The 11,317-nt window shown below is 27.3% G+C and overlaps 1 long non-coding RNA gene across 1 annotated transcript; it reads right to left on the reverse strand.

Annotated features, from left to right (window-relative positions):
• Nucleotides 1–686: 686 nt before the first annotated feature.
• Nucleotides 687–9,196, reverse strand: LOC147802140 (uncharacterized). Its single transcript, XR_015429741.1, has 2 exons — nucleotides 4,681–9,196; nucleotides 687–835 (listed from the first exon to the last, which is right to left on the reverse strand). It is a non-coding gene; the product is annotated as an uncharacterized LOC147802140 (long non-coding RNA).
• Nucleotides 9,197–11,317: the final 2,121 nt, after the last annotated feature.

The raw sequence follows: 11,317 nt of genomic DNA on the forward strand, positions 1-11,317 counted from the left end.
AGCATTTACTTTTTATTTAAAAAAAAACTTTTCTTTTCGAACTAAAACAACGGAAAATAGCCGATATTCATGTTTTTTTTTTTAGAATCCTAGAAAAAGCTTTTGTTTTTAATCTCACACTTTCTGTAAATTTTTACAATTCAAATTATAACTCAACGAATATGGAATGCAAATCTTTCTACCTCTTCACAGCAGCATACTAGTTTATTTATGAAGTTTCATGTCCCTCAGGAATTTTTTACATTTTTCATTCCTAAAAGTTTGTAATATAAAGAATTGGTAGAAGAAAAAATTACTCAATACTTACATGATTTTCCAAACCCATATGGAAAAAAAATATTTTTTTTTTTGGTTTAAATTAATAATTAAGAAATCTACTGCTGTCCTGAAGTCCATGTTTCCAAATTGCTTGCTGGAAATTATCTACTCTTCTAGAATGCTTTTGGGTTCATTATTTTTTTTTAAATGCATATATTTTAATTTTTAGCTTGAAAAATTTGACTAAAATTTACTTTAACACACACACGAAGTAAAAAAAAAAAAATATTAACCAAATTTACCATTTGATTTGTTTACTTACTAAAATTACAATTTTTCTAAGTCTTATGCTCGTAAAACTAAAATTTTTAATCCAGAAGAGCAGTTAACTAAATAATTTTAAATACAGAAAAAAAAATTAAATCAAATAAGATTTATTAAGTTTTATTTATTTTACAACTATCATACAATATATTTACAATATATAGATTTACAATTATAACACATCGCCACAGATCTGAAACATTCATAACTTCTTCCATCCCGCTGTTACTATCACCTCTTCACTGCAATGTTCCTGGAAAACAAATAAATATTTTAGCATATGAAAAAAAAATATACCGGACAATAATATTAAATTGTTACAACCAACAGTAGATTTCTAAAACGAAGCAATACTGACTAGATAAAATACAGTTAAATAAAAAATTTTAAAAAAATATTAAAACTGTTTATTATTTTCATGGAATTTCTACTAAGTATATATCGATTGAGTACATCCAAATACTTAGATATAAGAAAATCTATTTTACAAATTTTAGTCACATATTACACAACAAAATTACATACATATACAGCACAAATCTGAATTAGAATATTTCATAATTTTTTTTTATCCTAACTAAATCTTACATTGAAGCCAGCAGTAAGTTATAAACAAAACATAAAATTATTTTTCGTGTGGCTTTGAGGAGAACTCCTCCAGAGTTTTAGTTTGGTGCTGTTGGCTGCTTTGGTAACAAGTAAGAGCACATTTCTAATAGGGGAACAATGAAGGAATAAAGGTGTCAATTGGTTTACCCACGCTGACCTAAAATCAAGACAAAACTATTCACAAAACACTCCTATTTGAAATTACTTTTTCTCATAACCGCAGTACTTGCCACGACATGTGCCCATTGTCAGGTAAAGTACTCCTAAAAGCTGCCCTATACTTTCTGTTTATTTACTTATCATCAGAATTTTATTTTCCTCTCTCATTCTTTTCATTTTTTTATTGCTCCTTGGCTGCAATTTTCATTCCTCTTCAGAATATTTTGCAAGAACTTTGTAGTTCAGAAACACAATTCGATTAGTTTCAGTTACGTAATTTTTAATTTCTCATTTATTAAAACAGTAAAAATACTATGCCTTTTAACACAAACAGTATCTTTAATATACAAAAGGAGTAATTTTAACAAATTCAGTAATTTGTTAAACTATATATTATTTAGTTCAAGTGAAGAATTACATTTTACAATTGCCTCTGTTAAAGCTTTTTTAAACAAAAAATGGTTATTTTGAAAATTCTTTAATTTCTGTAAAATCGCTGCTAAAACGTAACACTTTACTCCAAAATACATTAGAAAGCTGTTTGGTGATATAGAAATTCATTTCCACAACGGAATTCTTAGTAATGGTGGGAAAATTAGGAAGGGTGGGAAAAATAGGTTCTGTGTTCCTTGACCCTAGTGTGTTACAATCAGGTTGCTTGGGGGCAGTAAAAACTTTATTTGTTTAAACCACTTAAAAAGGACTGGATAAAAAAATTTCAAAAAAAAAACTTCACACACAAAACACAGTTTTTGGAGAAATATTTTAATAAATATTTCTTCGAAAAATGTGATTAAATGAAAGGAACACAATGGTGTTAGTTAATTGTAGCAACATGACAGAATGTTTGGAGTAATGCAGTATAGCAATTTTGGACTATAAAAACAATTCGGAGGAACAGCCTTAAACTTAAAATTGTTTCAAAAAATAATAATTTTATGCTTGGAACTAATTAGAAATTATCTTTTTTAATGCTGCATATATATATATATATATATATATATGAGCAAAACAAAATTACCAACTTTCCACACCCTTGCAAAAAAATAAAAAAAAAATTTTTTTGAACAAGTATAGAGCAGATATATCAAAATTTTTTTTAACTTATTTAAAGATGTGAAAACAAATATATATTTTTTTGTCAAACTGTAATTCATATAGTTTGTAGTAGTGATAATTTTAATTGCATGAACTACTTAACTTACAAGTTTTCTGCAATATTAGACATTTAACGTAAATTTTACTTAATAGTTTTTGTTAAAATAAAAAGTTGGAACATAAGTATGCTAAATGTATACAGTAAAATGCAAGAAAATATAATAAATTAATGAAAACTAGTCAGTCTAACTCTTTTAGAGAAAAGTAAGCATTTTTTGCAACCTTGATATACACAATGAATCGTGTTTCAAAGCATTTTAATCATTAATACTTCAACACCAAATAATAAACACAAAAACATTCACTTGGAAAAATAAGATATTTAAATAAAAGATGTTTTCAAACAGTATGAAATCAAAAATTTTTTCATTTAATGTAAGCATAATAATATAGTGCAGAAGTTATTGAAAAAAAAAAAACTTTATAAAAATAAAGTGACAATATCATAGACAGATATATCATATAAATAGAAAATATCATATGTATAGTCATAGATATAAAATCATTGATTAAAGTTAACAATATTGAAAGTTCAATTTCTAATATGCGGAATTGTAGAAAACTGCAGATGTACACAAAAAAAAAATATATATATATATATATATATATATATAAACATATATACAATTGGCTTATTTCAATTAAAACAAGGATAATTTGAAATCTTGTAGCAGAATGTTTTTGAGCTATCTGCGACTAAACTCTCCAGCACTAAGATCTAATTGCAAAATACTTTTAATACAAACAAACATATATGTTGCTAATTTAAAATGGCAAATATGCTGTGTTAACAAAAAATAATAATAATGATTTTCTTAATTTAACACGAAATAAATTTTTTTTAATATTATGGGTGATATTCTCACATTTTGTTGGTAGGAAGACACACACTTTATTAGCTTCTTCGCATTTTGTAAATAATCATCACAATAAAAAAATATTAAATATCATGAAATCCGTAGTAGCAATTGCCCCCCCCCCCAAAAAATATATGATGTAATTACGTAAATTGGACTCCTCAAAAGCGTGTTACACTTTGAAATTAGGTTGTAATAAATAATATTGTATAAAAAATATCTGATTTAAAATTTAAGGAGAAATCAACATCTATAACTTCTAAAAATTCAATAGAATTTAAAAAAAAAAAAAAAATAGATAGCCTTAAAAAATAGATACTCAAATGCTCGATTCGAGTTTTCCATATTGTTTAAATATATCAAGATGGTTAAGAACCAAATGAAAATCAATATCAATAACTGCCGAAAATACTATCAAAACATTACGTCGATTTATGATACTATCGGTGAAAATTGAGAGTGTCAAAAACTGATTATCTAAATGCATGATTCAAATATTGCATGTTCAAATATTTCTGTAAAAAAGAAAAGTAATATTTTCTTCTTTTCAAGAGAAAAATCTTTCTGCAAGAGATCTGTAAAATTTTGCAACAATGTCGCCGTTTCGCTGCGATTCTGCCACGGAGATTTGAAATACTGAGCAATATGCATAAATCTTAATTCCCCGAGAATTTCTAATTGATGTTGTTTATTCATTTTATAATTCATTTTAATGTTTGCCAAATGTTTGGTTTGAGTAGCCTTAGCCTTTGAGGGATTCATCAATCTGCATAATCGCTGAAGAATTCTCAAAAGCAAAATAGAAGTTTCAGAATTTGTTTGAACTTATGGAGGACTATGAATAAAAAGACTAATTTAATGCAGATAAAACACATTTTTTTTTTAAGTGTCAGTGAAATAAAACATTGGAACAGCAAAAATAGTGGTGGTAAAAACAGTAACAGTTTACCATTCTACTTGATACTAACGATGAAACTTACACCAGAAACTTCTATTATAAATTAGTTGAATAGTGCAAAGGCTGATGATTGTGCATGAAATAATTAGGATTCTACAGTACATGGAAAATATATTTACAATATATGATAATTCATTTTAAGAGACAAATTTTTGAGTACTTTTATTTGTTGTTATTGAAGCATGGGCAGCCTATGTAAACAATGTTTAATTACTTTTTTTAATATCAGCAAAAGTAATCTGAAATAATTTTTAACAATTGATTTGATCATGTTTATAATTTCACGAATTTTTTTACCCATTTTTAAGCACAAGAAAAAAGGAAACAATTCAAATACAGTTATTTCTTTAGACATACTTAATTCAGGTACCTTCCAATGAGACTTGATGGAGGTTCATTCTCAAAGCTAGATCCTTTTCAAAGATCTTCCTCAGAAGTACATCAATAGATTATGAAAAAGAAAATTCATTCAGTTAATATGTTCAAAAACATAGAAATAATTCAAACATATTTTGTTTTGTTTATACGAGCACATTTATTATTCAGAACTAGAGAAGTAAGGAGTAATGGTTTGGCAGAATGTTAGCTAAAAAAAATGGTGAAATGCAGAATATATTTTTATAGCAATATTTAAAAAAAAAAAATTCATTAATAGATATATTTTTTACGAATAAATAAGTTTATTTATTATTGGAAATTACTCCATGCTTATCTATATTAGTGGAATGGGCTAAAGGAAAAACAAAAAACTAAACCAGAAATACTTAATAAAGTTATGAAGTAAAATAGAAAGAGAAAAAAAAATTATCATAATTGTTACAACAAAACTTCCATGCTAAGAATAATATTTTTTTGTAAAGCAGTATCCATAAAGCAACATTAACTAAAATATAATCTATTAGAAATATGTTATTAAAATGCTGTTATCTTAAAAATGCTAAAAAAAAACAAAAGATTATATACAAATGTAAAACAGAAAAATCTATTTTAATTCTCAAAATGAAATTTTAAAGCTTTACATCTCAGTCTTTCCAATTATCATATTTTCCAGATAAGAATAAAGACAATAGAAACATTCTTAATTACTGTGTCATACAGTTAATAAAAACAAAGTTTTTTAGAAATGTAAAAAGCTAGGTAAAAACCAAGACAAAAATTGTTTAAAAGAAAAATTTAGCAATAAAAATTTCAATTGAACTTTTTCACCTAGCAAGGGTCTGTCTAAGTTTTTCTGATAGGTACCTATTTTATGAAAATTTAGACATAATTTGTGAAAAATTAAAAACTACATTAAAAAATCAACACAAAAATATGGATTTATCGTTTCTTAAGGAATACAAAAATAAAATTATAAGAAAAAGTATTTTGTGAAACTAATGTTTTTTCTAAAGTTGAATTTGTGAAGGTACTGCTAAACGGTAGTAAATTTGGCCTTGACAGACCTCTGCCTAGGCATATTTTTAGAATACAGTGACTATAAAAGAATTAAAAAAGTTTTAAACAGCAATGTAAATTTAAATAAAAGCTTGAATAAGAATAATTCTAAAGATAATTTAATATTGAAAATTACTGCAATTATTTTCCATATCGTTTTAGCTGATAAATTTCAAAAACTGTTTCAAAAATAAGAAGAAAAATTTCCAGTAAATGTTCAACTGGGTGTTTTTTTTTTTTTTATTTTTAAAGATATCATGTTGCAAAATAAATAGTCAAACAACTATTTTGTCCATGTGAGATTTTCTCTTGCAATAGCTTGTTAAAATGATACTTCCACGACATTTTGGTTGAAGAACCATCTGCTATAGACTCTTGTAAAATTTACACCAATCAAGCGTGTTTAACCCTTGGTTCTTTAAAAAGGTAAAGTTAAAAGAAAATGCCACTACTCAACTTTTTTAAAAATGCAACAACTAATAGTTTTTATACTTTATAAGACAATAGTAGGTAAGTAGATAAGACAGCTCAAATTAATAACAATATGATAGGACTATTTCACACATAACACTTGTCTCGTCTCATTTGCTAATAAAAATGCCATCTCGTACTGAGTAGGCAAAACAGTAAGAAAAATGCCCGTATCATGATCTGCCGGTGAATAATCACTATATCTTCTAAGCAACTTCCACGCAGCAACCAGGAGGAACTAAAAAAAATTAACGAACGGAGATCAACTTGAAGAGTATAACTCGTAGCTACCTTTCGCACACCTTTACATATTCTTTTAAAAAGTTAGCAGTTAGAAATCTATTTGGTGCCTGGACGATAGCAGTTGGCATAACTGCTCACAATACAGAAGTTACCCTAATAGGGAATTAAAAGTTTAATGAGTATTTCTATGTTGTTACCTATGGATAAATATTTATAAACTTCCAGCGGTCCACGAAAAATTAAGAAAATATCTCAGAATGGGACTAACTCAGAGAATATAAGTTGAAGCAACCCTCAGGAAAACTTCTACATACTTCTTTTAAAAATTTTTGCAAAGTACAAAATATATATATATTTTTTTTTGTTTCAACATTTTTAGTTGGCACAATCTAGTTCAAATAGGGAAACATCCCCTTTTATTTGATTCATAAAATCAGGGGAGATCTCTATAAAAGGAACAATGGCAGAATAATCAGCACGTCTTGGCAACTTCTGGTATCGGAGAAACTGAAAGAAAGTTAAAAAATCACAGAAAGGGACCAACTCGAAAGATATAACTCGTAACCATTTGGCAAACATTCATGTTTTTTTCAAAAAAAATTTCAAGTTTATATCTATTTGGTAGCTTGGCTATTGTAGTTAGTGTGACAGGTTAATATATGGAAATATCCCCTAAAATTAGTGAAACAGAAAAATTTACATTATAAATCTAGCTAAAATTCTTTTCCACTCCGGAAAATTAGTTTATCATCACCTGTGGCAGAATAATCAACAGGTCTTGGTAACTTCCAGTGGCTATCATCACACTGAAAACAAAACATGGGAAGAAACTCAACAGGGTATATCTTGTAGCCACTACCCCCTGGCAAACCTCTACAAGTTTTCTTTTATAAATGTATGCAAGTTTGAAATCCACAATAGTTGGCGCAGCAAATCACAGAAGGAAAATATCCCCTCTACTCATAATTTGGTGTGTAAAGTCAACCATGATTAATGACATTTAAGTATTATCTTCAGAATAATGCTTATAATTGTTACTTTTTGTTAATTGTTATTTATTATAGCAACAAAATTTGTCAGGTGAATAAAATAATGCAGCATTAATTTAATAATTTTGATAATTAAAGCTTTAAAATAGAATTTTTTTTTACATAAGATCGCAACTAGTTTAACTCAGTATTTCAGATTAATATTCCTTGATTAAGCTTAGGTACCATCAGAAAACTTTCCAAAAATTCATGATTTTATTAAAAATATCTTAACTGCATAACAATCGTATATAACGGGTCTGTATTTCGTCTCTTTACATTAAGCACAGTAAATGAGATTCAACAAATTCTCTTGCTTTTTTCCAAAATCGTTACGTTTTGTCATAGTTTGTTAAACTTCGCAAATGATAGGCTTAGAATATTTGTGTTTATTTCAAGCAGAATTAACTACAATAATTATTTACTTTTTTTGACAGTGAAGCATTATAATGAATTAACATTCTAAAATAGTAATAATTAAAGTAAGGAATAAAAGAACTTACCATTGAATTCGGCGTATGTAAACACACGCGTGCAACAATGTAAATAAATGTAGGGGTAGCTAGTGTAGGGGTAGCAATCCTTGTGTAGAACTTGCTCCCACGGAAAAGGAGTGAAAAGTTGAAACTTAGTATCGTTTAATCCACTTGTAAAACAAAAACTCAAATAACTGAAAGCAATGTGGAGAGTACTTTTGAATCTATATTGTTAATCAATTTTTTCTCTATTTTTGATTTTTCTTCTTATTTTTCTTATTATTATTCTAATTAAACCTGGAATAAAATGCTACATTGTAGAATAACTTTCATATAATATTTTTAAAAAAGTTAAATAAAACTGTCAAGCTTTTTTTTAAAAAATTATTACTATTTTACCTGATGACTTAAAGAAAAATGGAATTATATTGTTATGTAATGTTATTTTCATTACAGAGATATAATAGTATTTTATTTTTACTAGTATAATATTATTTGAATAGCTTGTACATAAAAAAACTCGATTTTAATGCTTTTTATAATTTTCATGAATTCATAAAAATTGCTGTTTTATGCTCTGGAAATGTAAAATTATTATAACAATAATTTATTATTATAACAATAATTTATTATTAAAAGATAAACATGAATAAATATTATAAATTAAGATCACTGATTCGTAAGACATACAAGATTATTTAAAATAAGTGATTATTTATTTTAAAACTTTACACTTTTTTGCTTCCTCTAACCAGGAACTTCATATCCAATCGTTAGGAATTAGAGGATCGTACTATAGTAATTTAACTAAATGAGACATTAATTATGTTATATTTTAAAACTGTAAAACTAACAATATACATTGATTTTTTTGTGCATCATATAGGCTGATCAATGAACCATAAATTGTAGGATTTCCATTTAATCCGAAATGAGAGTAAGAAAGATATTGTAGAATACATTCTACGTTAGGTCTTCCATCAAATCAAAAAGATTTAATCTAACTACATCCACCAATGTAAAAGTTTTATCGATTAACATAATATGGGATCAACATGTACATTTATTTATCTCTGGTTAATTTTAATTATTATATCATGATTACATGTTATTTCTCAAATTTCGTGCTTATTTTTTGTTTTTCTCGTCTGCGTAGGTGAAGATTTTACATACATTAATTGGCATGCATAAAGGCATGGTCTCACGATTTAGGTATCATTTTTAGTTTGTTGGTGATGACCGTGTTAAAAATAATAGTTTGAAAAAATTCATAAAATATTTATTACATAAAAAAATACACATTCAAATAAAAAGCACCTTTTAAATCACGATTTCATTTGGAGAAAAGAAAAAAAAAGAGGTAATATCATGCATTTGAAAACTTGATTATAACAATAAGGGTAAAAAAGGGTGTCAAGTTGTTAACATTTCTAGTGGATCAAGTTATTTTCATATAATATATTAAAAATTTTATATTTAATTTCAGCTGGAAGGATCCATTTTCGTTAAACGTTCCGTTTCCCTCTTCAGTGCTTTAGATAAAAAAAAAAAGTAAATTCTTATGAATCTGTTTTTTCGCTTGCTGATATTTGTCTTCATTTTAAAAGCAATGTATGTATACATTAAAAAGATTTTGTTGAAATTTTATTCCCAGATAACACAGTGTAAACAGATAATGTGTCAACGAATTAATGAAGGTAGGAGTTTTAGTTACGTCGCACTAGAGCTGTACATTAGGCTTATCATCCATTTAGACTTAAATCTGAAGGGGTAGGAAATTTTCTCCAGATCCCTGTACATTTGGCACAGTAATGCGATCGACCACAGGCCTCTCGATTCCACAGATTTTAATAGCACATATATCGCATGTACTCGGTGGTGTCGAGGATCGAGCACCGCCCCCGTCAAGGACTAGAATGGCCCTTAAAACCCCTATTAACCGGGAACTAAGCCTAAATGAAAAAATCTTGGTCAAAAAACAAAGAAAAAAATTTGTCGCACTGATGTCAAAATATGAAAAAAACAAATATTTAATTTCTCTCTTCTTTTTTTTCTTGCTGTTGTTGTTAATTTACGTCGCACTAGAGCTGCACAATGGGCTATTGGCGACGGTCTGGGAAACATCCCGGAGGATGATCCGAAGACATGCCATCACAATTTTGATCCTCTGCGGAGGGGATGGCACCCCCGCTTCGGTAGCCCGACGACGTGCGCGCGAAGTCGAGCACTTTACGGTAGCACAGTTTAACGAGGACCAATACCGCACACCCTCGGTCCCTACGCAGACTGATCCAAGTGGCACCCGCACACTGACCGCAGCCAGTGATGTTTGACTTCGGTGATCTGTTGGGAACCGTGTCTTAACGATCAGTCCACTGCGGGACCTTTTTTTTTCTTCTTAAAGGTGTTTTTTTTTTTTTTTTTTTTTTTTTTTTTTTTTAGGATCTATGTATTAGCATTGCAAAATTTAGGTCTTAACTTCAATTTTTGAGGAACTTTCTCTTTTCCTTACTTAATTCCTTTTCTTTTTTATTTAACTTCATTAACTATTTAAAACCTTCCAAGCATTGTGTCCCTAGGTAAATTTTACTAAAATTCCCTGTTATGTAACATTATTGCCCGATATGATAAAAAAAAAAAAAAAAAAAAAAAAAAAAAAAAACAGACTATTCAATGCAAGAAAGCCTAAAACTGACAGCTCGGAAAAATAAACCGAACTAACGCTCTAACTATTTTTAAAAGTACTTCAATTTCACATACACAAAAACTCACTCATAAATAATATTTTGCAAAGAAATAAAGAATTATCATTACTTGCTCTTATAAAAAAAATTATTTTTCTGACATTACATACAACAAAACTTACAATTATTATTTATATTTTATGCTATTTTATATTATTTTTTATATTTTATAAATTTATATTATTTTTTACTATATATGATTTTCATAAATAATTTACTTATTGCAATTAAGATTTTATAATTAAGCAATTTCCAGATTATAAAATTCAAGATTCAAAGCAAAATTTAATAAATTTGTAAAAACGTTGTAGTGTGTAAAAACGTCTTTAAATAACAACCAATATTTTAAAACTTCCCACACTAAATTTTATTACGAAAACTAATTATGAGAATTATCTTTTTACCTGTTGTTTGATATGTATTTTTTTCTTTTCATTAATAAATATTATATACATTAAAGAATCAAGATTGATAAATTTTTCAAAATACTTTAATTCTATTTTTACAATTTATGAAGTTTTTGGAAGGAAAAAAAAATTAAATCAGTATTTTAAAATAAAGTAAATGTCTCTTTCATGCAGTAAGAACATGGAATTTA

This window comes from Parasteatoda tepidariorum, chromosome 10 (genome assembly GCF_982258835.1).
Source record: "Parasteatoda tepidariorum strain Cologne lab strain chromosome 10, Ptep-v5.0, whole genome shotgun sequence".
In the NCBI taxonomy this organism is placed as follows: domain Eukaryota; kingdom Metazoa; phylum Arthropoda; class Arachnida; order Araneae; family Theridiidae; genus Parasteatoda; species Parasteatoda tepidariorum.